The following is a 25,772-nucleotide window of genomic DNA, read 5'->3' as shown; positions in this document are numbered from 1 at the left end:
GACCGATCCACAGTATTGTTTGTTTTGCATGTACTTTTTCTGATTGCCGTATTTGTCTTCACCATCTGTTTTTAACCATCTGCTGTGAGTCTTTCTAGCTTGCAGGTTGCAGGTCACATTCTCATGTTTGGATTCAAATTAAGCTTCATTAATAGAAGGAGACAAGTACTCTTTTCACTGTAATTGGCTGCAACAGATACGTTTGGGGCATCAACGTTCACTGGCGAAATCCGATTACGATTGGGCTGCTCAGTTTGACTTCTACCCATTGGTTGGTATCCAGAGACGCCAGTGATTTCCATTGGCATGTGTTCAGAGAATCAGAAGAGGAGGAGAGGTGATTGGCTACGCCTTGCTGGCAGCAGCGATTCTGCAGACGGCGGTGATACGAGCCAGTAGGAAGAAGAGTGTGATCAAGCCTTCGAGAGAGCAAGTTGGTGAAGCTCCTTGCTGAGAAGGTTGATTGTGCGCTCTCTGCTCTGTTCTCTTCTCCGCGTGGCTGTAAGCTCATCTTAATATTTTTCTCAGCCACTGTAAGTCTTGTGCTTAAATCTATAATCAACTGAGACTTTGTTGAGAGGTTGCTCCACCGAGAAGGAGACATCTTTAGCCGGATCTTGTCCGGGGTGTGATCTACCGAAAGATCAAGGAGTCGTCCTCCTTACGGACACGCCGAGGAGTAGGGGCAAGTTATCCCCGAACCTCGTATATCCTTGTGTCTGCTGTGTGTTTGTTTTCTTTTGTTTTAGTTTTTTTACTTCCGCTGTGCTGTGCTAACAAAGTTCTTAAAGAAATTTCTGTTTAGTGTTTTTCAAAGAAGCTATTCACCCCCCCTCTAGCCATCTAAGATCCCAACAAGTGGTATCAGAGCCTGGTGCTCTTCATCTGGACTAACATTCCAAGGAGCAACAAGATGGCCATGAAGGAAGGATTCAGCACCAACAGACCACCGTTCTTCGATGGAGCAGATTTCCAGTATTGGAAGAGTCGCATGGAGTATTATCTCAAGACTGATATCTCCATGTGGTTCTCGGTCAAGGAGGGATTCTCACCTCCAAAGGACGAAGAAGGTAAGGAACTTGACTCATCGAGATGGTCAACCGAGCAAACTCGCAAGGGACAAGCCGATGCCAAGGCGGTTGTCACTTTGCAATGTGGGATAGCCAAGGATCAACTTGTCAAGGTTGGTCCTTTCACAAGTGCGAAGGATCTATGGAACAAGCTCATCGAGCTCCAAGAAGGGACTCGAGACTCTCGGATCGCCAAGAGGAATTTGTTCCTAAACCAACTACAGAACCTTGTCATGAAGGAAAATGAAACTGTAAGTGAGATACATGGAAGGTTCAAGGAGATCATCAATGGTCTCCATTCGGTGGATGAACGAGTAGAAAACCGTGACCTCGTAAGGTATGCTCTAAAAGCTTTTCCTAGGAATGCCTTGTGGTCATCCATGGTGGATGCCTACAAGGTATCCAAGGATCTTTCCATTGTTAAGTTAGATGAATTTTTTTGTGAAATGGAATTACATGAACTTGCTAACAAAGGGCAAAAAGAGAAAGGTATTGCTTTGGTTGCAGAAGAAAAGAGCAAGGAGGGAAGAAGGAAGAAAGAAAAGAAGAAGGAGAAAGAAATTGTTTCATCTTCATCCTCCTCCGAGTCCGATGATGAAGGTGAATCATCATCAAGCGAGATGGCCAACTTCGTGAGAAGAATCATGAGAAGGAGTAGAAGATACAAAGGGAAAGGTAAACCTAGTGAACAAAATATAGACAAAACTAATGTTACATGTTATGAGTGCAGCAAAAAGGGACACTATCGGAGCGAGTGTCCGAAATTAAAAAGGAAGGAGGAACGAGCCAAAAAGAAGGAGGAAAGAGTCAAGAAGAAGAAGGCTCTAAAAGCTACATGGGATGAGTCTTCTTCAAGTTCATCTGAGGAAGAGAAGAGGGAGAAGAGTACACGGTAGTTAGCCCTCATGGCAAGAGAGGAGTCCGAGTCCGAGAGTGAGGACTCAAGCTCTTCAGTCGCGACTTCATCATCTTCAGATGATGAAGAGGTAACATCTCCCCATTTAGAAAAGTGTTATAAAACAATTGCACATTTGTCTACTTCCCTTAAAAAATCAAAAACAGAAACTAAACTGCTAAAAGATGAAATAGAGAAATTAAGGGCCCTTAGGGAAGATGAGGTCGATGACCTTTATCAAGAGGCCCTAGAGGATGAAAACAAAACCTTGAAGGGTGAAATTGAGAAGCTCAAGAAAATGCTTGAGAAATTCTCAACCAGCTCTAAGACCTTAGACATGATTCTAAATGCCCAAAGGGCGGTTTACAACAAGGCTGGATTAGGATACCAACCTAAGGAGTCTAGCTTTATTTCTTTAGTGTCAAGAACCCAATTTCATAGAGCACATGTTTCTAGGGTTCATGAGACTACGAAGAAGGTGACTAAGGCATGGGTGCCTAAGTCTCTCATTGTAGATGCATTAGGTCCCAGAATTTGGGTACCTAAAACATCCGTCTTTCGTGTCTTGTAGGCATTGGTCGAGGGGGAGCGTCTATCAACTTGGTTTGTTGATAGTGGATGCTCCAAGCACATGACAGGGGACAAGTCACTATTCTCTACCATACAAAATAAAAATAGAGGTAATGTGTCTTTTGGCAATAATGGTAGTCTTAAGGTTATAGGGGTTGGAGACATTCATATATCCGAATGTCTCCACATCAAGAATGTTCTTCTAGTCAAGGGGATGACTTTTAATCTCCTAAGTGTCAGTCAATTGTGTGATACGGGTTACACAATTGAATTTCATTCAAGTCAATGTTTGGTTAAACACATTGACACACTTGACACGGTACTAGTAGGCACAAGGGTTGATAATATTTATCAAGTATCGTTTAAAAGTGCTACTAATGCTTTGATTAAGTGTTTCATGTCAAAAGAAGAAGAGTCTTGGCTTTGGCATAGAAGGTTGGCACATGTCAATATGAAGAACATTCGGAAGTTGGCCAACAAAGGACTAGTACGAGGCTTACCAAGCATCAAGTACCAAAAGAACAAACTATGTGATGCATGTCAAATGGGTAAGCAAACAAAAGCATCTCATAAAGGTAAAAGCATTGTGAATACATCTACTACTTTAGATTTATTGCACATGGACCTATTTGATTGCAGTAGTGTAATATCATTGAATGGAAGTAGATATTGCTTGGTAATCGTTGATGATTTTACTAGATACACATGGACTTTCTTTTTGAAACATAAGGACCAAACTATAGATATTTTTATTTCCTTTTGTAGAAGAACTGAAAATGAAAAATCAACAACAATTAAAACCATTAGAAGTGATCATGGTGGTGAATTTCAAAACCATAGGTTTTTAGAATTTTGTCAAGAAAAAGGGTATAGACATGAGTTCTCAACTCCAAGGACCCCACAGCAAAATGGGGTTGTGGAGAGAAAGAACCGAGTCTTACAAGAGGCTGCACGAAGCATGCTCAATGAGTACTTATGGGGTCAAGCTGTGAATACAGCTTGCTATGTGCAAAACCGAATCCTAATACATAGGTTTTTAGGAAAGACTCCCCATGAACTTTGGTTTGGGAAACCACCTACAATTAAACATCTTAGGGTGTTTGGTTGTAAGGTGTTTATTTTAAATACCAAGGACCATCTTGGAAAATTTTCGGCCAAGGCTGATGAGGGGATACTGGTTGGGTACTCGCTCACCAGCAAAGCCTATCGAGTCTACAACAATAGGACTAAATTGATTGAAGAGTCCTCTGATGTAGCTTTTGAAGAAATCCCTAACTCAAATGATCAATCAAGAGCTATAGGAGAAATTCAATTTGAACTTAGAAATCTAAGTTTGAATGATCAAAATGAAGAACGAGTCGAAGTTGACTCTGATGTTGATGAACAAAGGCAACAAAGAACTCAATCTGATCCTTTGCCAGATATTGAGTCCTTGCCTGTGCCTAGTGAGACCATTCATGAGGCACCATCAACACCAAGACAATCTAGGATAGCCTCTAGTCATCCCCAAGACCAAATTGTGGGAGACATTCAACAAGGGGTTAGGACTAGGTCATTCTTCAGAAATGAGTCTAATGAAGTCGCATTGATTTCAGAGATTGAACCGAAATTAGTTGATGAGGCATTGCACGATCCTGATTGGATCATAGCTATGCAAGACGAATTAGGTCAATTTGAAAGGAGCCAAGTGTGGGACTTAGTTCCTAGACCTAAGAAGACCACCATTATTGGAACTAAATGGGTCTTCAAAAATAAGTTAAATCAAAAGGGAGAAGTTGTAAGAAACAAGGCAAGACTTGTAGCCAAGGGCTATAGTCAAGTCGAAGGTCTCGATTATGATGAGACTTATGCTCCCGTGGCCCGATTAGAGTCCATTCGCCTGACGCTAGCTTTTGCTGCACATAGAGGTTTCAAGCTCTATCAAATGGATGTTAAATCTGCCTTCTTAAATGGTTTTATTAAAGAAGAAGTCTATGTTGAACAACCACCGGGGTTTGTGAATACCGAAGCTCCAAACCACGTGTACAAGCTCAAGAAAGCACTTTATGGGCTTAAACAAGCACTACGAGCTTGGTACGAAAGGTTGTCAACATATTTACTAGAAAAGGGTTTTGTGAGAGGCCAAATAGACCCAACACTATTTCTACGTAGAGATGGTGAAAACATTTTTGTAGCCCAAGTATATGTCGATGACATAATTTGTGGATCAAATAACAAGGGCTATTTGAATGAATTTATTTCTCACATGGAAAGTGAGTTTGAGATGAGTCTAGTAGGAGAATTGACATTCTTCCTTGGATTAGAAATCAAACAAACTCGAGATGGCATTTATGTCCATCAAACAAAATATACTCAAGAGATGCTCAAAAAATTCAAAATGAGTGACTCTAAAGAAGTATCCACTCCAATGGCAACAAGCACTCGCCTTGACAATGATGAGAGTGGAAAACCAATTGATCTAATGCAATATAGAAGCATGATTGGTAGTCTTCTATATCTCACAGCTAGTCGACCAGACATACTTTTTGCTGTGGGCATGTGCGCTAGATATCAAGTCTGTGCCAAGGAATCTCATTTAATTGCAGTTAAGAGAATATTGAGATACCTTAAGGGCACAATTCGAGTAGGTCTATGGTACCCTCGCACGGAGTCTTTTGACTTGATAGGTTATACCGACTCCGATTGCGTTGGGTGCAAATTGGATCGAAAAAGCACTAGTGGGGGTTGCCAATTTTTAGGTTCATCTTTAGTTAGTTGGTCAAGTCGGAAGCAACATTGTGTTGCTCTCTCCACGATAGAGGCGGAATACATTGCCATGGGAGAGAGTGTATCACAATTGTTGTGGATGATACACACCCTAGAGGATTATGGACTTTCTTATAAGGGTGTACAAGTGCTATGTGACAACATTAGCACGATCAACCTAACTAAAAATCCAGTCCATCATTCTAGGACCAAGCACATTGAAGTGCGTCATCACTTCATTAGAGATCACGTAGCTAGGGGTGACATTGTGCTCACATATGTGGAGTCAAAGTCAAACCTAGCCGACATTTTCACCAAACCCCTTCCGGAAAATGAATTTAGTCATTTAAGGAGGGAGTTGGGGATGTGTTTGGCTCCTTAGGTCCTTAGGACTTCATCATGATCAATAAGGACAAATTAAAATGACAAAAGAAATTGGGAATGATTTTGGGCAACTTGGGAACATCTCACACAAACTATAAGGTTTAACAAAATATTTTTGTTTGCTAGAAATGGGGTGAGATGCTAGGAACAACCAAGTTATTCAAAATGTATCATGCATCCCTTGAATAATTAGGTTGAAGAGACATTAATTGAGTATGGGGAAGACCATTACATAATTCATGTGTATTTGGTTCCTAGATCTTACTCATATATTCCAATCAAGGAAACTTGGTTGGACTTTTCCCTATAAATCATGTAACCTTGATTGTTGGACTGTTTGATACCTTTGATCGACCTTTCGTGATTTTGATTGACACTAGGATAGGTCATTGAAATAATGATAGAAATTTGGACATATTTTGCCAAATTTGGGACTGAACATAGCAAGGTTGAAGATTTCAGTTTTTAACCTTGAGTTGTCTATTTTGACAAACTTGAAACTTGTCTGAAATCTCAGTGTTTGTGCTCGAATTTGAAAGTCTCAAGTTATAAACAAATTCACACCATAAGAGCCCATCGTTAGGACATAATTATGCTTGTAGATTCTCAGGGTTCTAGATATTGATTTTGAAAGTTTTACTGGAGAAACTTCTACGAACTATCAAACATATCTAAGGATTTCGGTTACTGAAATCACTGAAAATTTCAGTATCAGACTCTGATCGGGCTACAGCCCGATCAGGAGAAGATGGATCGGTCGACAGACCGATCCAAACACTTCCCAACCTTTCTGTCTGTAATCTGATCGGTCCAGGGACCGATCAGGTTATGTTTGTGCGCCTCACTGATTGGTCCAGGGACCGATCAGGATAATCTGATACGCATAAGGCTCTTCTGATCGGTCCATAGACCGATCAGTGGTTCCATTGGTTAAGTCTGTGACTTAGGGGGCTTACTGAACGATCTCTGATCGGTCTACGGACCGATCAGGTAGTTCCCTGATCGGTCTGGTGACCGATCAGGAAGTTCCCTGATCAGTCTGGTGACCGATCAGGGGGCTTCGCTGAATGCTACTGATCACCTTCTGATCGGTCTGGTGACCGATCAGGGGGCTTCGGATACCTTCTGATCGGACAATCGTCCGATCCTTTCTTCACTGTACACTCATCTAAACCCTTAAAACCTCCCGATCCCTCCTTTTCTTCATTCACGCGAAACCCTAGCCGACTCTTCCCACCAGTTCACCCTTTCTCTTCTCTTTGAACGCCGAAGCTCCAGCCCTCGGAAGCCCTAGCCTAAAGTTCAAATGGCACCAAGGTAACTTCTTACCTCTCTAAAACTTGGCATTGTGTTTTCATTTCTCACTGGATCTTCTGTTATTGTTGTCTCGGTTCTCATTTGTTGGTGGCTCCTGTGCTTTTCGTTTTTCCCATTGTATCCCCTTAGGAAGAAACCCACTGATGGTGAGGAAACCTCTAAGGAACCAACCAAGACATCCAAATCCAAAACTCCTGCTGCTTCTTCCCGACCCCAACCAGCTAGTTCCAGTAGATTCCCAAACCGCCAGTCTGAGCAAGCTTTTCAACAAAGGACTTTCAAATTACTCCCTTGTAGGTCCGTGGATAGAAAATTCATGGACGAATTTTGCCCACAAGTGTCCGAAATCATAGCATACTACAAACTCGATTCACTAGTCTACTTGGAACGAGATATCAACTATGACCTTGTCTCTGAGTTCTATAATCACCTTCATGAGACTAGTGATCAAGGTTTTAAAACAAGAGTTGCTAAGCGGACTCTTGATTTCAGTATCTCATCTTTCTTTGAGTATCTCGATTGTCGGAGGTGTTCCGGTGATGTTTTTTCGATATTTCCTGACTTACCAGAACAATTACTTCCACCGTTTAATATCTCACCTGACGACATATATGAGTACTTCTTCAGACAGCCTAGACAAGGGCTAGATGAGCTAGATGTTGACTTTCCTACTTTTGCAGCCTTGAGATTATCTCCTCAAGATTACATTCTTTTTAAAATTGTCACGAACTGCCTTCTACCTATCACATCTAAACCCTTATCTGAGATCCGATCATATCATTGTCTTATGCTCTATGGTTTGCGTCGGCGTCTCGATTTTGATATCATGTCGAGCATCTACTCCTCGATCATATCATATTCTCAGCCTAGCGGCTTCACTATTTATATGCCTTATGGGCATATAATTACTGATTGGCTTGAGACTCTTCAGGTTGATGTCTCTAAGGGTAGAATAATCAAAATGGTCAGGCAGGATTGCCGACTTGGGAAACGGGCATTTTCCAAGTCTGGAATCATAGGGCGAAATGGGGATGTTCAGTGGAAGGATGGGAGAGCTTTAGGTGAGTTACCACGGGGACCTCCACGATAGGTTGCAGCTGCTCCTCCTGCTGACATTGGCGAGGCGGATCCTGATCTGCGCTGGCAGATCGCCGAGCTGGAGAGTCGCTTTGATCGACACGAGGAGATGGTGACTGCTGAGTTCGATGGACTACGCTTACGGATTGACCAGCGCTATAATGACCTGCGCGGGCATATTGACCAGCGCTTCGATGATATGCGCAGTCATCAGGTGGTGACACAGCAGTTGCTACTCGGATGGATGGCACGATACCCGCCTCCGCAGTCTTACCCAGGCTATCCATCCTCCAGCGTGCCGCCTCAGGATTTCACCCTTCCTGCCGATGATGATGATGCTCCTCATGTTGAGGACGTTGATTGATGTAGTCTGTGTGTCACCTAGTCTGTATGTATTTTGGATGCTATGTGTTAGTCTGACCTGGATATTTGTACTTCTGATGCTACTCATATATTTATGCTCCTTGGTTTTATATTTGCTTGCTCCTTATTATGCTTCATTTTCTACGTTTTTTTTTATATGCTGTTCCTATGCCATGATTTGATTGTATCTTTTGTCTTTCTTACTGTCGTATTGTGACCTTAGAGGGAACTCTAGGTCAGTTAAAAGAAGGTAGTATGGATTAAGGGGGAGCCTTTTTAGTTTTTGTCACCTCTTTTGCACCTTTTCGGTGTTTGACAAAGGGGGAGAGGATATCTAAGTTTAGAAATGTATGAAAGCTTGATTTTAGGGGAGAGGATAACGGGAAGGATCTTGATTCCCGTCCTTAACTTGGTGGTGTATCCGTCTTAGGGGGAGGATCCTGATTTCCCTAAAATTATGGGTATATGAGCATTTCTGATCTAAACTTAAATCGTGTTGTCAAACAACAAAAAGGGGGAGATTGTTGATACAGTCTGACCTGGATGTTGTTTTGTTGTTGACACTGATTTAAGTTTGTATCAGATATTTAACTCAGATTAATTACTAATCTAGGTTGACCTGATTGAGAAAGTCCTAACTGGGATGTTAGGCAGTTGGAAAGTCCTGGTGAGTGAAGCCAGGCAGATTGGAAATCCTGGTGAGTGAAGCCAGGTGAAAACCCTAGTGAGTGAAGCTGGCAAGTCCCGGTGAGTGAAGCCAGGCAAGGGAAAATCCAGATGGATCAAGGGTGATCGGACATCCGGTGTTGAAAAGTCCAAGAAGGAAGCTTGGCATGCGAAGTCGAGAGGGCTCGGTAGCTCGTTCTCTAGGACCGGATGAAGTCGGAGAGGGCTCGACCGATCGTCACTGGATCGGTCGCCAGACCGATCCAGGAAACTTGACACCGGATCGGGGACCGATCCTTTTATACCGATCGGTGCGGCCGATCGGAATTGATCGATGGCTATCGACGTTTCGATCGATGCGGACCGATCGAATCGATCGATAGCCCATCAGGATTTTCGATCGATGCGGACCGATCGAAATCAATCGAGCTCATCGAGATTTCATTGATCGGCGAGACCGATCGAGGTTTTAAGACTGGGACGGCGACATCGATCGGTCCGGGACCGATCAGATTAGTGCTTGATCGGTCCGCGAGACCGACCGTGCACCAGCGGCGCTGATCGGCCGGGACCGATCGATTAGTTCTGATCGGTCCGCACCGATCGAGATGATCAGCATGGATCGGTCTGCGGACCGATCCACGGTGTTTTGTTTTGCATGTACTCGATTCAGATTTGTCTTCACCATCTGCAACCATCCGGCGAGTCTTTCTAGCTTGCAGGTTGCAGGTCACATTCTCATGTTTGGATTCAAATTAAGCTTCATTAATAGAAGGAGACAAGTACTCTTTTCACTGTATTTGGCTGCAACAGATACGTTTGGGGCATCAACGTTCACTGGCGAAATCCGATTACGATTGGGCTGCTCAGTTTGACTTCTACCCATTGGTTGGTATCCAGAGACGCCAGTGATTTTCATTGGCATGTGTTCAGAGAATCAGAAGAGGAGGAGAGGTGATTGGCTACGCCTTGCTGGCAGCAGCGATTCTGCAGACGGCGGTGATACGAGCAGAAGTTCAGAAAGTATTCTGAATTCTCTGTCTTTTGTGATCAAGCCTTCGAGAGAGCAAGTTGGTGAAGCTGTGAGCTCCTTGCTGAGAAGGTTGATTGTGCGCTCTCTGCTCTGTTCTCTTCTCCGCGTGGCTGTAAGCTCATCTTAATATTTTTCTCAGCCACTGTAAGTCTTGTGCTTAAATATTTTCCTATTTCCATTATTTATACTATATACTTTATATTTCCTATATATATCCTTGGCTATATAGATTTTTATATAAAAACTAAGTTTGTCAATTTAATATAATTTTATTTCTATTCTTATTTAAATTATAGGGTTTATATTATATATATTATTTATACTTTCTTTCTATATACAATACACGCTACATAAAATTTTAGTCTTGTATTTTTTTTTATTCTTATTTAATTATATATTCTATATTATATTTAATATATTCTATTATTTTCTTAATTGGATTGATCTAAATTTCATAATTAAAGGTTAACTTGATTAATCCTAACTAACTCATCTATTTAAATTTATCATTCTTAATAAAATATGAATTCTAATTAAATTTTCAATTACTCAAATAAATATCCTTAATTAAATAACTTTAAAAATCTAATTAAATTACAATTAATCCAATATATCTCCTTAATTAGATAAATTCAAATTCTAATTAAATTATAATTTAACCCAATAAATCTCATTAATTAATTAAGTGGTTTCAGACACTACATAAATGATCTGTGCAAACCAGTGCTATATTTATAGCACTGGTCGGGGCACCCCGAAGGGGTTCCGGGTGCCCTGGGGGGATAAAACTTTATCCCCCAACGTTCAGATCGAGTTTGACTCGATCTGGTCAACAACTTCGGTCCGGGCACCCCGGAGGGTTCTGGGCGCCCCGGTCAGCTCCGAGCGCCCCGGACCCTAAAAGTCAACTCTGGTTGACTTTTTTCGTCCGGTCGCTCTGCTTCGGTTCAGCTCGTCTCAGTCCGGGTCTTCAACTCCGACTCCGTTAGCTTGGGTGATCTCGGCCATCCGGAATAGGGCTCACCCGAACCCAAGATTCCGGCCATCTCCTCGAGCAGCCTTCCTTCCTGGTTTCTCATCCCTCGAACGCCGCGCACGTTATTCTCGTCCACCGGTTTACTCTTCCGCGGTCACCTCGTCCCTCGGACACACCGAGCCCGTCGGCTCTCTCCCGTGTCGTCCTTCTCGCTAGCCGCGTCTTCCGCTCGACTTCCTGTGTTCCTAAGCTCCTGCAAACTTAGACACAAGAGTTAAACAAATGCAGGACCTAACTTAGCTTATTTGATCACATCAAAATACCTTGGGGTTCCAACAATCTCCCCCTTTTTGATGTGAGCAACCCAAGTTAAGTTAGGGTAAACATATGCAATAAAAACAATTTATATTCAAATAAGTCTAAAGATATTTCAATATAAAAATTATATATCTCCCCCTAGACTTAACATCTGTTTCCCCCTTTGATCACATAAAAATAGGGGTTCTTAAACAAGTCTAAGGTAAAAACAAATTTTCTATGGCAAATCTTAAAAAAAAAAAATTCTAATTTTCAGAAAAAATTTCTAAGTCGATTTTCATAAAAAAATTTTTGAAGACAATTTAAAAAAAAAAATATTAGTCAAGAAAAAGTTTAAGGCAAAAAAAATATTCTAAGTTAACTTTCATAAACAGTTTCTAAGGTATTTTTTTAAACAAAATTTCTAAGTCAAGTTAAAAAAATATTTTCTAACACAAATTGAATAACTCTTTTAAAGCATTAAATAATTTAAATTAATGCTTTTTGAGTTAGTCAATTAAACTTTTCACTTCGATACTTGGCTTCCAGGTCGTGGTGAGGCACTAGGCCTTCTTGGTTATTGGAGGAACAACCACTTCCTTAGACAAAGCCTCATAATGAAATTAGTTGTTTAATTTCCTTGCTGAAAATGCTAAGTCTAATTTAACTTTTAAATTAAACAGGTTTTTGGAACCTAGTAGAGGTTCCTACCTACAGGATTAACCAAGTATTTCCTAGGTACATAGATTTTTGATATATTTCTAATTTGACTTTGATGAAATCTATAATACCAATTTAAACCTCTATAATTTATAAAAGTAGAAATATTTGGACCATTAGATTTTTTTTTCAATCTTTCTATTTCTTCTTTTAGTTTTTCATTTTCAATTTTCAATTTTTCAAAATCCTCTATAAGACATGACTTTGCCAAAATTCTTTTTGTTTCTAAAATTTCATTTTCTAATTTGGTATTTTTATTTTCTAATTTATACATGGATTTTGCCATTGCCTTAATACCAAAATAAAGTTCATCAGGGGGTAAGAGGCATACCTCACTTACCATATCAGACTTGAAGCCTGAATCTCCCCCTACTTCACTACTTCCATCTGAGGTCGCCCCCCCTTCATCGATGCTGGGTTCTAATGTACTCTGTCCTTCGTAGCTTTCCATCAGTGCTATCCCGACATATTCTTGAATCTCGGACTCAGATGAAGAAGTATTGTCCCAAGTAGCTTTTAGGTTCTTGTGCTTCTTGGGAATCTTGCCTTTGTCCTTCTTTAGTTCTGGGCAGTCTTCTTTTAGGTGTTCTTCCTTTTGACACTGGTAACAACGCATCCTTCTTCTATTTCTTGGATCCTTTTTATTCTGCATTTCTTTAAATTTATTAGCTCTAAAAAACTTTTTAAAGTTTCTTACCATGTACGCTTCCTGATCATCCTCTGAGTCTGACTCGGGTTCATCCCTTTTGGTTGCGTTTAGCGCAATCATCTGGCTTGATTCCTTTGTACCTGCACACCTGGTTTCATGCAATTCAAGAGTGGAGAACAGTTCTTCTAAAGTACTTACCTCCAGGTCTTTCGAAATGTAGTAGGCGTCGACGATTGATGCCCAATCTGATGATCTAGGAAACACGTTGAGTGTGTAGCGTATTGTTTCCCGATTTGTTACCGTTTCTTCGAGGTTCTCAAGACCAGTAATCAGTTCTTTTACCTTTGCGTGTAGACTGGCTACCTTCTCACCTTTTTCTAGTCGGATGTTCATTAGCTTGTTCCGGAGGATGTCTCTTTTAGCGAGTTTTGCTTCGGACGTGCCTTCGTGGAGTTTCAGGAACTTCTCCCAGAGTTCTTTGGCAGATGAATAGATTTCGATGCGATTGACCTCTTGAGGCGACAACACGCTCAGCAGGTGATATTTCGCATGGCTGTTTGCTACAGACTCATTCTGCTCTTTCTTTGTCCAGTGGCTCTCTTCTTTTTCTTCTCCATCTTGATTCATTGGAGCTACAAAATCATATTTCATAATAAACCAAATTTTGAAATCAGTTTTTAGGAATACCTCCATACGTCGCTTCCAGTTTGCGAAGTCCCCCTCGAATTTTGGTGGGACGATGCTTGGTCCGGCCATCTTGTTGCTTCGATCGGCGGTTAGTCCTCCTGAAGCGCCTTGCTCTGATACCACTTGTAGGTCCCTTTGGAGGCCAGCAAGAGGGGAGGGGTGAATTGCCCTACAAAAATTAAACCAAAAATCCTTCTCGGATATTCAACTAATTTAAAAGACACTTGTAATAATAAAATTAAGAGACTAAAGGAAAAGAGCAGACACAAGAGATTTACTTGGTTTGCAATCAGGGGATTGCTAATCCAAGGAAAGTAAGCGCACTATCTATTTATCTCCTTCGGGCGGAGTAGCCTCTTTACAACGTTGACAGCACAAATAAAAGAAACAGAATTGAAAGCACAGAGAAAACTGATTACAAGTGAGATAAATGATCTGTACAAACCAGTGCTATATTTATAGCACTGGTCGGGCGCCCCGAAGGGGTTTCGGGCGCCCTGGGGGGATAAAACTTTATCCCCCAACGTTCAGATCGAGTTTGACTCGATCTGGTCAACAACTTCGGTCCGGGCGCCCCGGAGGGGTCCGGGCGCCCCGGTCAGCTCCGGGCACCCCGAACCCCAAAAGTCACCTCTGGTTGACTTTTTCCATCCAGTCGCTCTGCTTCGGTTCATCTTGTCTCGGTCCGGGTCTTCAACTCCGGCTCCACTAGCTTGGGTGATCTCGGCCATCCGGAATAGGGCTCACCCGAACCCAAGTTTCGACTTTCTCCTCGAGCAGCCTTCCTTCCCGGTTTCTCGTCCCTCGAACGCTGCGCACGTTCTTCTCGTCCACCGGTGTACTCTTCCGCGGTCACCTCGTTCCTCGGACGCACCGAGCCCGTCGGCTCTCTCCCGTGCCGTCCTTCTCGCTAGTCGCGTCTTCCACTCAACTTCCTGTGTTCTTAAGCTCCTGTACACTTAGACATAAGGGTTAAACAAACGCAGGACCTAACTTAGCTTGTTTGATCACATCAAAACACCTTAGGGTTCCAACAATTGTGACTTCTCATAAATAAGGTACAAATAGCTAAATCTGGAATAGTACATATGAAGCTAATAAAATATGTGTGTCCATTCCAAAATGCCTTAGGGAATGGTCCACAAATGTCTATATGTATCAGCTCCAAAACGTCACTACAATGGTTAGCCCCCTTGTTCCTTTTGTCAGTGGTCTTCCCCTTAACACACTCTATGCAAATATCATATCTAACATGTCAAGGGAATCGAGAATTCCATATGACATTAACCTTTCTAAGCGTTGTTTGGATATATGTCCTAAACGCCTGTGCCACAACATACTATGTATTATTACGTTGTCAACCGTAGGAGTAAAGATGTTCAATTTATAAATCTTATCAACCAAGGAATCATTGCCAACCAACATTGAATTAAAGAAAATACTAAAAATTTCATTTCTAAATGAACAAGAATAACCTGATTTGTCCATACAAGAAATTGAAATTAAATTTCAACGAAAAAATAGTACAATAAATGTATTTTCTAAATCTAGAAAGACATTGGTTCCTAAATAAAGCCTAAAAACACCTATCGACTAGACTTTAGCCTTCTTCTTTCTATTTTTTGTATAGATGTATCTTTTACCATCAAGCAGAAGTCGGCTCCTGAGACAACCCATTCTTTACACGCTAGTTGGCGTACTTGAGATAGTTTTTCTTCATATGGCCTTTCTTCTTGCAAAAGAAATAAGTGGATTCCTTATCCTGCTTTTTGTGCTCCTTATAGTAATTGCCTCCAGAATTTACAGTTTGTTTTCCTTTTTCTTTGTTATTGATTCTCTTTTGCTTCTTGCTCGCACTTTGAGAACCAGATGCTAAGTGAGCACTTTCAGATGTTTCAATCTTTAGTCTCCCCTTCTCTTGTACGCATTAAGCAATGAACTCATTCAATGTCCACTTTTTATTTTGAGTATTATATAATATCTTAAAAGAAGTGAACCGTGCAGGCAGAGACATCAAGACGAAATGCACTAACATACCCTCAGAAACATCGAGTTTTAGTGTTTTCAGAATTGTCGCTATATTGGACATCTCCATAATGTACTCTCTTATGTTTTTTTTTACCATTGTACCGCATAGTTACTAACTTCATAAGAAGTGTGGTAGTCTCAACCTTTTCATTTTAGGTGAATCGATCTGCCAGTTCGTCAAGGAAACTCCTAGCATCTCCTTCCTCTGTTATTGAGCCCTTTATTGGTGCCGGTATGGAAAGTCTCATGATACTCAGACATATGCGATTTGATTTCCCTCACAGTTGAAATTCAGCCCTCTGCTCTATAGTGCTAGAATTGGTCAGACGTGTGGGGCGATCATTCCTTAATGCATGTCTAAGTCCATGCAGCATAAGACACAATCATGTATTCTTTCCATTCAATAAAATTCGAACCAATTAATATTGGGATGTTATTAATACTAGCAGTTATAGATTGCGCTGAAATTAAAGAAAAAAATTTATTTAAGTTCATGATTAACTAAACCCAAGAACATATATAATATAAAAGTATACAAATAAAATAAAATTTTAAATACATATAAATAACTTTTATGAGATACCAAATACAACATTATATTTTACTATGTGGACTAAAATATAATTTGTTAGCGGTATTCTCAGATATTAAAGAATCAATAGGGAGCGATAGAGGGGGGAGAAGGTGAATATCGCTCTTTAAAACTTTTTCTTTTCTTGTATCGTAAAACCAATCAGAATAAACAACCAAAAATACAATAACAAAAGAAAGACAAGTGACTCGGGTGGTTATTTGGTTCGGAGCCTATATCAACTCCTACTCCAAAACCCGCGATCTTTGATCGCACCATCACACCATTGGGCAATTCAGTATAACTCTTCTTTTTGAAATCCTTTGGAAAGAATCAATTCGTACAAATGCAAAGTATAAGATAGTAACAACCTACTATCTTATTTAAAATCAAGTATAATGCAAGCTAAATGAAAGTATATCGAAAAGGATAATAATGAAGATCATCGACACTTTGTCGGAGCAGTAGCTTGATGATGAGTAGCAGAGTAGTAGCACAAACAGAGACTTTGCACAGAGATGAACAGAAAACTTCATTACTGCCTCGGACCTCAAGCTCCCTTTTTATAAGCATGGTTCGGTCGACTAATAAACCCTTCGGTCGACTGAACCCTGTGCTTTCCTTTTTCGCTGAGATCCGATCTTCACGTGTTTATGAGCTTTAATGGTTCGACCGACCAATAACCTTTTTCGGTAGACTGAACAAGGTAGTTTCCTTGTTCGCCAAGGTACGCTATTAAGCCTTCATTAATATAGTGATCGTTCGGTCGACCGATCAACCTGACTTCCTTCTTTGCTTCGGCTTGATCTGATATCTACTATGTCATTACGGTTAGGTAGACTGATTTGATGGGTCGGTCGACTGATCAAGCTTTGATCGAACTCTACTTTGTTTTGCTCTGATTTGATCTCTGGTCTGAGTTGATCTGGTTCGATCGACTAATCCATTGGTTCGGTCAACCGATCAAGCTAGTTCCTGTAAAACATAGTTAAACAAAATATGTTTCTGCAAAACAAAGGTTAGCACAGTATAGTATGATGCATGAGTAGTAAATGACAGTAACATTGTCTTGATCTCAAATTGGAAACCTTCTCAGTTTCTTCAGTTGGATTAGCGACCTAGGATTTTTTCCTTTCCAAAACACGACCTCACTGTCGCTCTTTTTCATTTGCTTACTTCAACCTACTTGCCAAACATTATCTTCCAGACCTGTTTGGACCTTTTCTACTCAGTGTCTGATCTCTAATCCACTAAGACCTTTTCCTGCAATACTATATTACCCAACAATAATAATAGTAATATAGAATAGTATGGTAAAACTAAATTTAGATTTATCAAGATCCGCTGGTACGATTGACCGCGCGTGATCGACCGAAAACCATCCGATCAACCATGCTTGGAGTTCACTCCTCCAAGACTTTTCGTTACCTAAGGTTACCTCCCTCTAGGATTTTCTCCATCTGGCTCACTCACCAAAACCTAGAGTTACCTCCGTCTAGGGTTTTCTCCACTTGGTTTCACTTATCAAGACTCAGCATTGGATCGGTCTACCAGGGATTCGATATCGAGTCCTCCAGATCTATTGAATCCTTCTTCCTGGCTTCCACGATCTACCGAGATTTTCCTTGCATAGTTGCAACTAGGACTTTCCTTGATCAAGCTCATTTAAACATATTTATTGGACATTAAAACCTTGGAGGTTGATTGCACCAACAAATATAACTCAAACTTTAATTGGTCACATAATGTATTTTCCTTTGGGCCGACCCATTATGCGTATAATATGATACTTTATATGAATTATATTTTGGTTCATAACTCACAACAATCTTAATCAGCGACATAATATGTCTTCCTTTGGGCCGACATATTTTGTACATAATCTGAATAAAATAATATTTTATTTTATAATTGTAAGCTATCTTGTATATATATCTGGAATAAAAGTAACCTTCTTTTGGACTGATTACTTTTAATATAGATATACGTTTATCAATACAAAATACACTAAACCTATTTAAAGTGTCTTCCTTTGGACCGACACGATAGTCCAACTTAGTAGCATATTATATAAATAGACTCAAGAAAACTCTAGAAATTTTATTTGAATAAAAATTACTTAATCAGTCTTAACAATATAAAATTAGGCTTATTAATTAATTGATATATTATGATAATCTATTGATATGATTCAATTGATTTCTCAGTCAATCTGAAAATTTACCATATATATATATATATATATATATATAGAACCCTTAGAAATTAAAACTTTCGTTAAATTTTATAATTAAATAATATTATTTAATCCCTTGATTACTTTGCATTAAAATTTATTTAATACATGTTTTTTATTATTACAATACTGTTTCGCCGAAACTTTTTATTTCTATGCACTGTTCACGTCGACACTGATGGTTTTTCGTTTTGTTCAGTGTTCGCGTTGAAACAGTAGTTTTTAAACAGTGTTTCAATTGAAACAATATGTGTTTTTCTACTTACGAATTGAAATTGTGTTTCTCACAATAATGTTTCATCGAAACCTAATGATTAAAAAATTTAATCGGTTAAAAATAAACTAGCCGTGAGTTTGAACCGGTTAATTAATCGGACTTCAATCCTAGTCGATTTAAGACATCAATCGATTAGTTAATCGATTCCAATCGAATCTTATTCCTGTTCAAAATTTAGACTCAAAACAATCGATTAAATCATCATAAATTTAACTAAAATTAAATTCAATAACTACGGTTTTCATCGTTGTTCATAGAAATATGTAAAACTCGAAAAACAAATCTATCCTAATTTTCTTTTACATAATTTTCGACGATTAAAAAATTCTATTATACTAGAAAAACTTGATTTAGTGTACAAACAATAAATCGACGAAAAACTTAAATTTTATTGCTAATGAAAATGAAGAAACAAAATCTGTGGCTTTAATACCAATTGTTAGAACTTGAGTTTTCACGTAGCCGCATAAATTCTAGAAATGAAATAAGAATTCAAATCGAAAAAATACAAAACATGATCTAATTATGTCGTAAACATGACATCACATAAGAAAATATACTTGTTTTTAGGGGATGACGATGTTGAAAAGTTTTTTGTTTATGGGAAATAAGAAACTAGGTTGAGATGATTGCCTAAACTCCTGAGGACCTTTCCTTATATAGGCAACCAATCTGTTATTAGCTCATAGATGATGACAGATCAGACTAAAAGGTTTTACACATTCAACTTATATCCAATTACTCAAAACTCACTACACATAAGTTAGATCATTTTAAAAGATTTAGATCGTATTTACATGTACAATTTACAAATAAACTCATGGGATACTTATATCTAACAATTCCTCGTCCAATACAAATGCCAGTGTGATCTGCCAAATGAAAAACAACCAAGTATTAGCAACGTGTTTGCAAACAATAAACCCACTCTAAAATCAGGTAATCGAACTAAGCCAAGGATCAAGAATAATGGAAACAGCTAAAGAATGTGGTAAACCTCTATGATCAATCAACCTTCGTGGAAACATGTCCAAACATGCCGAGTCAGTTCGCACACAGCATTAAGCTACATACACTGTCAAGATAGAAATATATACACTGGGCCAACTGAAAATATCCCAGAGGGAGTCCATCTACAAGAAGTAGAAATCACATTGCCTCCAGGTTAAATGGAGGAAACCAATTACGAAGTCCTCCAAACTTTCCTGCTACAACCGGCGAGTGAGGCCCAAGCCAAGAGTGTGCAAAGAGAAATCCAGCCCGTAGAAATCCATATGCTGCTTGTCTACATGAGAAAAACAGACCAAAAAAGGTATTTTTCAACAACACACTCCATGGCATCTGCAATACCAATTATACCATAAAGAAGCTGAGCTAGCTTAGTGAATAAATGAGACATCACCACCACCACAGGCAAAGGCCAAGTTAAGGATCCTCAAATCCCAAAATTCCTCTTGCCGACAGAATATCTTAAGCAAATGAAGGAAGGAAACAAGAGAGGCACATCCAAGCGAGAAGACTAAAATTCAGAATCCATACATTTTATAATCACCCAATGTGTAATAAAAGACTCGAGAGAGGGAAAGAAAACCAAAGTGAGGACGTTATTAATAAGGGTTTGTATCCCACCAAAAGCGATATGCTTTCTCCAAGGATCTAGCCTCCAAGAAATATCTGCCATCTAACCCCTCTGAAAGATACGATCCATTGTATCAGATAATAGCATGAAGAGGTAACGCAATAGAGGATTCCCCTACTGAAGCCTCCTCTGAAACCATATCCCACCAGGCTACATGCAAGTAGCAGGTTTCATTGAAGTAACAACCTCCACAGCCCTAAGAAATCCATCTTAAAGAAAAACCATGATAAGAAGCTACTCAAGAGCACGCCAAATGACTTAGTCAAAAGACCTCTGATAGTCCAACTAAAATAATCATTGCCTCCTCCCTAGTCAATTTGCAATAGGTAATAGCTTTAGAAGCGCACATAAAAGAACCAATGGAGCTCCTCCTGTGCATAAATATAAACTGATGGTCGCTGATCAAAGAATAAATCTCCAGTTGAAATTAAGCACCTTCAAAATGACTTTGATAAGTATTTGCTCAAGGGAAATGGGCTGAAATTGGGAAACCCCACAGCCCCTCCACCTTGGGCACCCATCACTAAAAACTGGATGAAGCGGTGCAAACTGAGAAGCCCTGTCCCTATAGAAGTCCTTTAAGTGATGCTACAGATTGATTTAGAATTGTATAAAAGAAGAGTCTGCATGAAGGCTCTAAAAATAATTGTCGTTGTAGGATGGTTAACTATGAAAGTTCATAGAAAATATTGGAAGAGGAATGGAGAAAAGGGGATATTTACATCTGATTACACATAAAATTAGCAAGGCAAAGACAAAAAACAAATTTCTTTCAGAGTTCGAACAATTAAAGCAAGTGATACACCATATCTAAAAATTAGTTGGTTGATTAACAAGGAAAATAAACTAAATACAAGCATGGTGGCATTTATGTTTCCATTTTAGCACCCCCCAAGTTCAACTTTCTCAGGTTGACTGTCATGTTGTATCAATCAATGGTATTTCATGCTTGAAACCTCATATTAAGATTTCCTATGTCAAATGCAATTTTACCATCCAAATTTAAGTGAAAGCAATCCAAATTTACCATTCAATATGTATATAGTCCCTACTCAGTTCATCAATTATAGAAGAAAAAAATTATTGTTTTACCATGTGTAGTTTGCCTTTCTTTTTTCCCCTTCTTATCCACTGATTTTTTTTTTCTTTTCTTGTTCATTCTCTGCTTTTTAGAGTTTTATGTATTATTTAAATATTTCCTGAATTAAACTTTTTCGCTTCAATCGAATTTTCTTCTATAAACCATAGGAAGTTTGTAACTTGCTATTGCGTAGTATGAGATGTCAAATCTCTACATAACATAAGCTCCCAATACAGCTCAGAGGATACACCTTATATTAAATGTCAAGGATACCAATTTGGATGAAGTTCACATAACCATGCCTTCATCACTGTGCTTAAACGAGAAACCTGCTACTCAACATTCAACTACTAGCTTTTGAATCAAATTTAACTAAAGTACTTTGGTTTCACAGCCATAAAATCCAGTCCAAATGTCCGTCTTCCTTTTGACAAGAAAGCAAAATCAGATATGAAACCATGACAAATGTGATCCGAGCTCTCCGCTATGGAAAGTCTGATGTGATGAAGCTCATGTTGGCAAGGCAGCAGTCTTAAGGCCTCGTAAGTATTGTTGGAGATTGTTGGTGTTTATCCAACAGTAGGGATCCAATTAGTCAACTGGTCGATAAGTTGATGGCTTGAATCGGTAGAACTCGAGAATGATGACATGGATCTTGTCCCATTTATACTTTTGACACACCCTTTTGGTTATCAAAGCACCCCTTCCAATAATAAACATACCTTTCTTGGTATCATCATTACCGACTTAATCTTATCGATCCTCGAGTTATTCCTTTGGGTAATGACATATCCCTTCGGGTAAGTTTATCCTTATGGATAAAAGTTTTAAGGTTGAGATGAAGGCGAGACCTTCTTTCTTTAACACAATATTGCCCCCACCTAGGTGCTTACCATTATTGACAATCACCTCCCAAAATATAATGATCTACTATTTGAAATATGAGCACTTTAAATTTCAAGTCCTAACGAACTTTCAAAGCCTTGAAATCCTTTAGAAAGGAAAGGGAGAGGAGAACTCAAGAGGAGAATTTATAACTTGAGTATTGAATGATTATAACGAAAGGAGGAGAGTTTCTTTTATAGTGATTTCTCCCAAAGGGTACAAAGACACTTTTAAAGGGTGAAAAGACATAGGTGCGTCTTTTAAAAATATTATTAACTTAATTAATCTAATTAATTAAATTAATCATTTTATTTTTACTTTTGTTGTTGTTATTTATTAACTAATCAAATAACTGATTAATCATTTATCAATTAATTAGTTACTGCATTCATTAATTAACTAATTTTCAATCAATTAATTGATTAAGTCACAACTCTAGGAAATTAATTTCGATTTCTCAATCTATTTCTCACCCCTTAATGGTCTCACCTAAATTGACACTCATATAGACTCGAATTAGCGTTTGTGTATCCACATCCACAAACTCAACTCATGTGTGAGCCGATGCTTTTGTTTGATCGTACCGGATGAACCCTTTATTACTTGAATAATCTTAGATATTAATTGTAAGTACCTCAGGTTGATTTTAATGTGATCAACCAAGTCAAGTTAGGTCCTATTGTGTTTGATGTTTTATGTTTAAGTGTGCAAAGACTTAGGAAAACAAGAAGTCGAGCGGAAGACGCAACAGACGAGAAGGATGGCACGGGAAGCGAGTTGATGGACTCTGTGCATTCGAGGGACGAGAAGCTGCGGAAGAGTACATCGGCGGACGAGAAGGACGTGCGCGGTGCTTTCGAGGGATGAGAAGTCAGAGGGGAAGACTACTCGATTAGAGAAGGCCAGAGTTGGATTCGAATGAACTCAACTCTGAATGGCCAGAGAATCACCCAAGCGACCAGAGCAGAAGTCGGACAAGTCAACATGTCCAGGCGCCTAGACCAAGTCCAAGCGCTCGGACTACCCTGGGTCAATGCAGAGCGCCTCTTCGAGCCGTTGCAGCGTGGATAGGTCTTGGGTCCATGTCAGCAACACTCTATTGATCGGATCCCAGTCCAAGCACACGGGCAGGAATAAAGTTTTATCTCTAAGTCGCTGCGAAGTTGATAAACTTGCACCACTGAGGTGCCCAGATCAAGTCTAGATGTCCGAAAGTGCCACATCATCAAAATGATTATTTCAAACAGTGGACTATAAATAGAGCACTGATCCTAGGAGTTCAAAACAACACTCGAAAATGAAACACTTGCTTTTATTGTTTACTTCTTTATATTTTCTGTACTTAATTATTGTAAGAGGCTACTCTGCCAGAAGGAGATTTTTAATGGAACTTTCAAAGTTTTGGACTAACAACCTCCCCGGTTATAATCAAGTAAATCGTTCTTGTCTCTTGTTATTATTTTATGCATTTGTTTCTGTTTAATTAATTATATATCCTTGTTAGTTCAAAAGCAAGAGATTTTTTTTATCTCTTATTTCAAGGTAATTCACCCCTCTTACCGGTCACACCGGGACTAACATTAATTTCTTAGCACGGGATATTTGCAATGCCCATATTCAATTTATTAATTATAAAAATCAATTTTCCAACCGTAAGCTCAGAAAGGGTCTGTACACTGAAGAAGCAGATATACCTCTCCAAAATAGACCTCATCAGAATCAATCATCTTGGTCAAAGACCAGGCCTTTCTGTTACATAAACTTGCCGTGCTCTACTTTCTCTTCTTCATTTATTCCTCATAAAATAAAGTTCAAAGCATCTCATAATATATTCTAATCAACCGTTCCCAACCAACCAACCAACGGAGTTAGCTTCAGACTAAATAAAGGTTTCTGATAGTGCTTGCTATCTATTCACCAACTACATATATCAAACACAGAAATAGTAACAGTGTATGCATGGATAGCTAAACAAGAATGAGGATAGATCCATTAAACAAAGTGACGTACGAATAAGAAGATTGAAATTAAGCAGACTAAAAGGAAAATACAGAAAGGAAGAATTTTATTTTATTTTTATTTTTTATAAATCAAACTTAAACCGTGAGTTTTCACCAAAGAAGAAAAAACAATTTTTGAGCAACCTATTTATTAATCATATCAATACAAATTAATTACCATGATATCTATAATACCTGTCACGGGCGTCTTCAAAGTATCACATTCGTCATATATACTAGTGTGATCGTGCACACTCGTTGTATGTGTAATATAATAATATATAAATTATTTGGACCTTTGAAAATTCGAATTGTTTGGATTTTCTAGTGTTACCCTTATAAACCAAGAATTCTAGAGAATCCCAGCAACAAATTACTGTAACAAGTTTCCTATGCAAAAAATTATTTTAATTTAATATTATACTTGTCTTAGTAAAAGAATTAAGAAAAATATATTTTTTAACATCGTCGGTCTAAAATATTTATAGAAACTTCTTTGTTAATAATGTTGTCAATTCTAAGATATGGGACTAAAGAGAATTATATTTTTTTTATATTAAATAACCAAAGAAAATTAACGATGAGAAAAATTCATAATAATACGCTGTAGCTTGTTTCCCTTGTGGAATTACTAATAAACCTTGGAATTATTTTTAGTGTAAATAGAAAAAAAGGACATTAACGTAAATATATTTTAGGCTTCACCAAAATTAGTTAGTAAAGAGGGAAGATTTTATATATATATATATATATATATATATATATATATATATATATATATATATATATATTAAAGAAGAAAAAGGAAAGTAAAAAAGGAATGGAGTAGGAAAGTCCGGATGCAGAGGTTTATCGACCGATTCCCGCTTTGTGAAGAGATCAATAAGCCACTGCGCCCAGAGACCATCGAGACCGAATAGGTGCAACAAGAAAAAGAATCCAAAAAAAAAAAAAAAAAACTTCGGAGATTGGGACGCATACTGTGGAGATGATCCAGTGTCGCACTTCGATAAAGAACCAGATATGGTTGGAACGGTGGTGGATGATAATTGAAGCAGGCGATTTGAGGGGCAGTGAATGGAACGAAGAGATGGAATCGAGAGAGAGGATCGATGAGCTCAGCGCGATTCCTTCGGAGAGCGATAGATTTAATCACTCGATATGTTTAAAAAAACATATGTCCTCACTTTTTCCGATTAATCATAAAGATGCACGAATTTTAACGCCGGATTTCGTCGCCGTAAATAGGAATATTAAAAAAAACTAATTTGAAAAAAAATTTAAGGAGTGAACGGAAATTAAACCCACTGTCATGATCTGCTTAGTTTAGACGAAATATACCTCTTTTCTAGGATTTTTTAGAATTATTCAAGAAGACTATGTCAAATCAAATTAACATTAATATATATATTATATTATAAAAATAATCTTTTATTAATTTATTAATTATAATTATTGACTGAGTCTGGTAACAAATTGGTTTATATTGTCTTTCACTTGGTATCTGTCCAAATGTCTTTCTCTTTCATGGTATCATACTCTTTCTCATCCCTCAACTTAATGTTGAAAATTTTGTTCTAATCATTAAAAAAAAAAGACAAATCTG

General features: G+C 38.7%; 1 long non-coding RNA gene across 1 annotated transcript; it reads right to left on the bottom strand.

Annotated features, from left to right (window-relative positions):
- Positions 1 to 19,269: 19,269 nt before the first annotated feature.
- LOC121973265 lies at positions 19,270 to 20,447 on the bottom strand. The gene is made up of 3 exons (XR_006109462.1): positions 20,191 to 20,447; positions 19,559 to 19,846; positions 19,270 to 19,433 (listed from the first exon to the last, which is right to left on the bottom strand). It is a non-coding gene; the product is annotated as an uncharacterized LOC121973265 (long non-coding RNA).
- Between the last annotated feature and the right edge of the window lie 5,325 nt (positions 20,448 to 25,772).

The sequence above is a fragment of the Zingiber officinale genome, chromosome 4A, assembly GCF_018446385.1.
Source record: "Zingiber officinale cultivar Zhangliang chromosome 4A, Zo_v1.1, whole genome shotgun sequence".
Lineage (NCBI taxonomy): Eukaryota > Viridiplantae > Streptophyta > Magnoliopsida > Zingiberales > Zingiberaceae > Zingiber > Zingiber officinale.
This window is presented reverse-complemented; position numbering and strand designations above follow the sequence as displayed.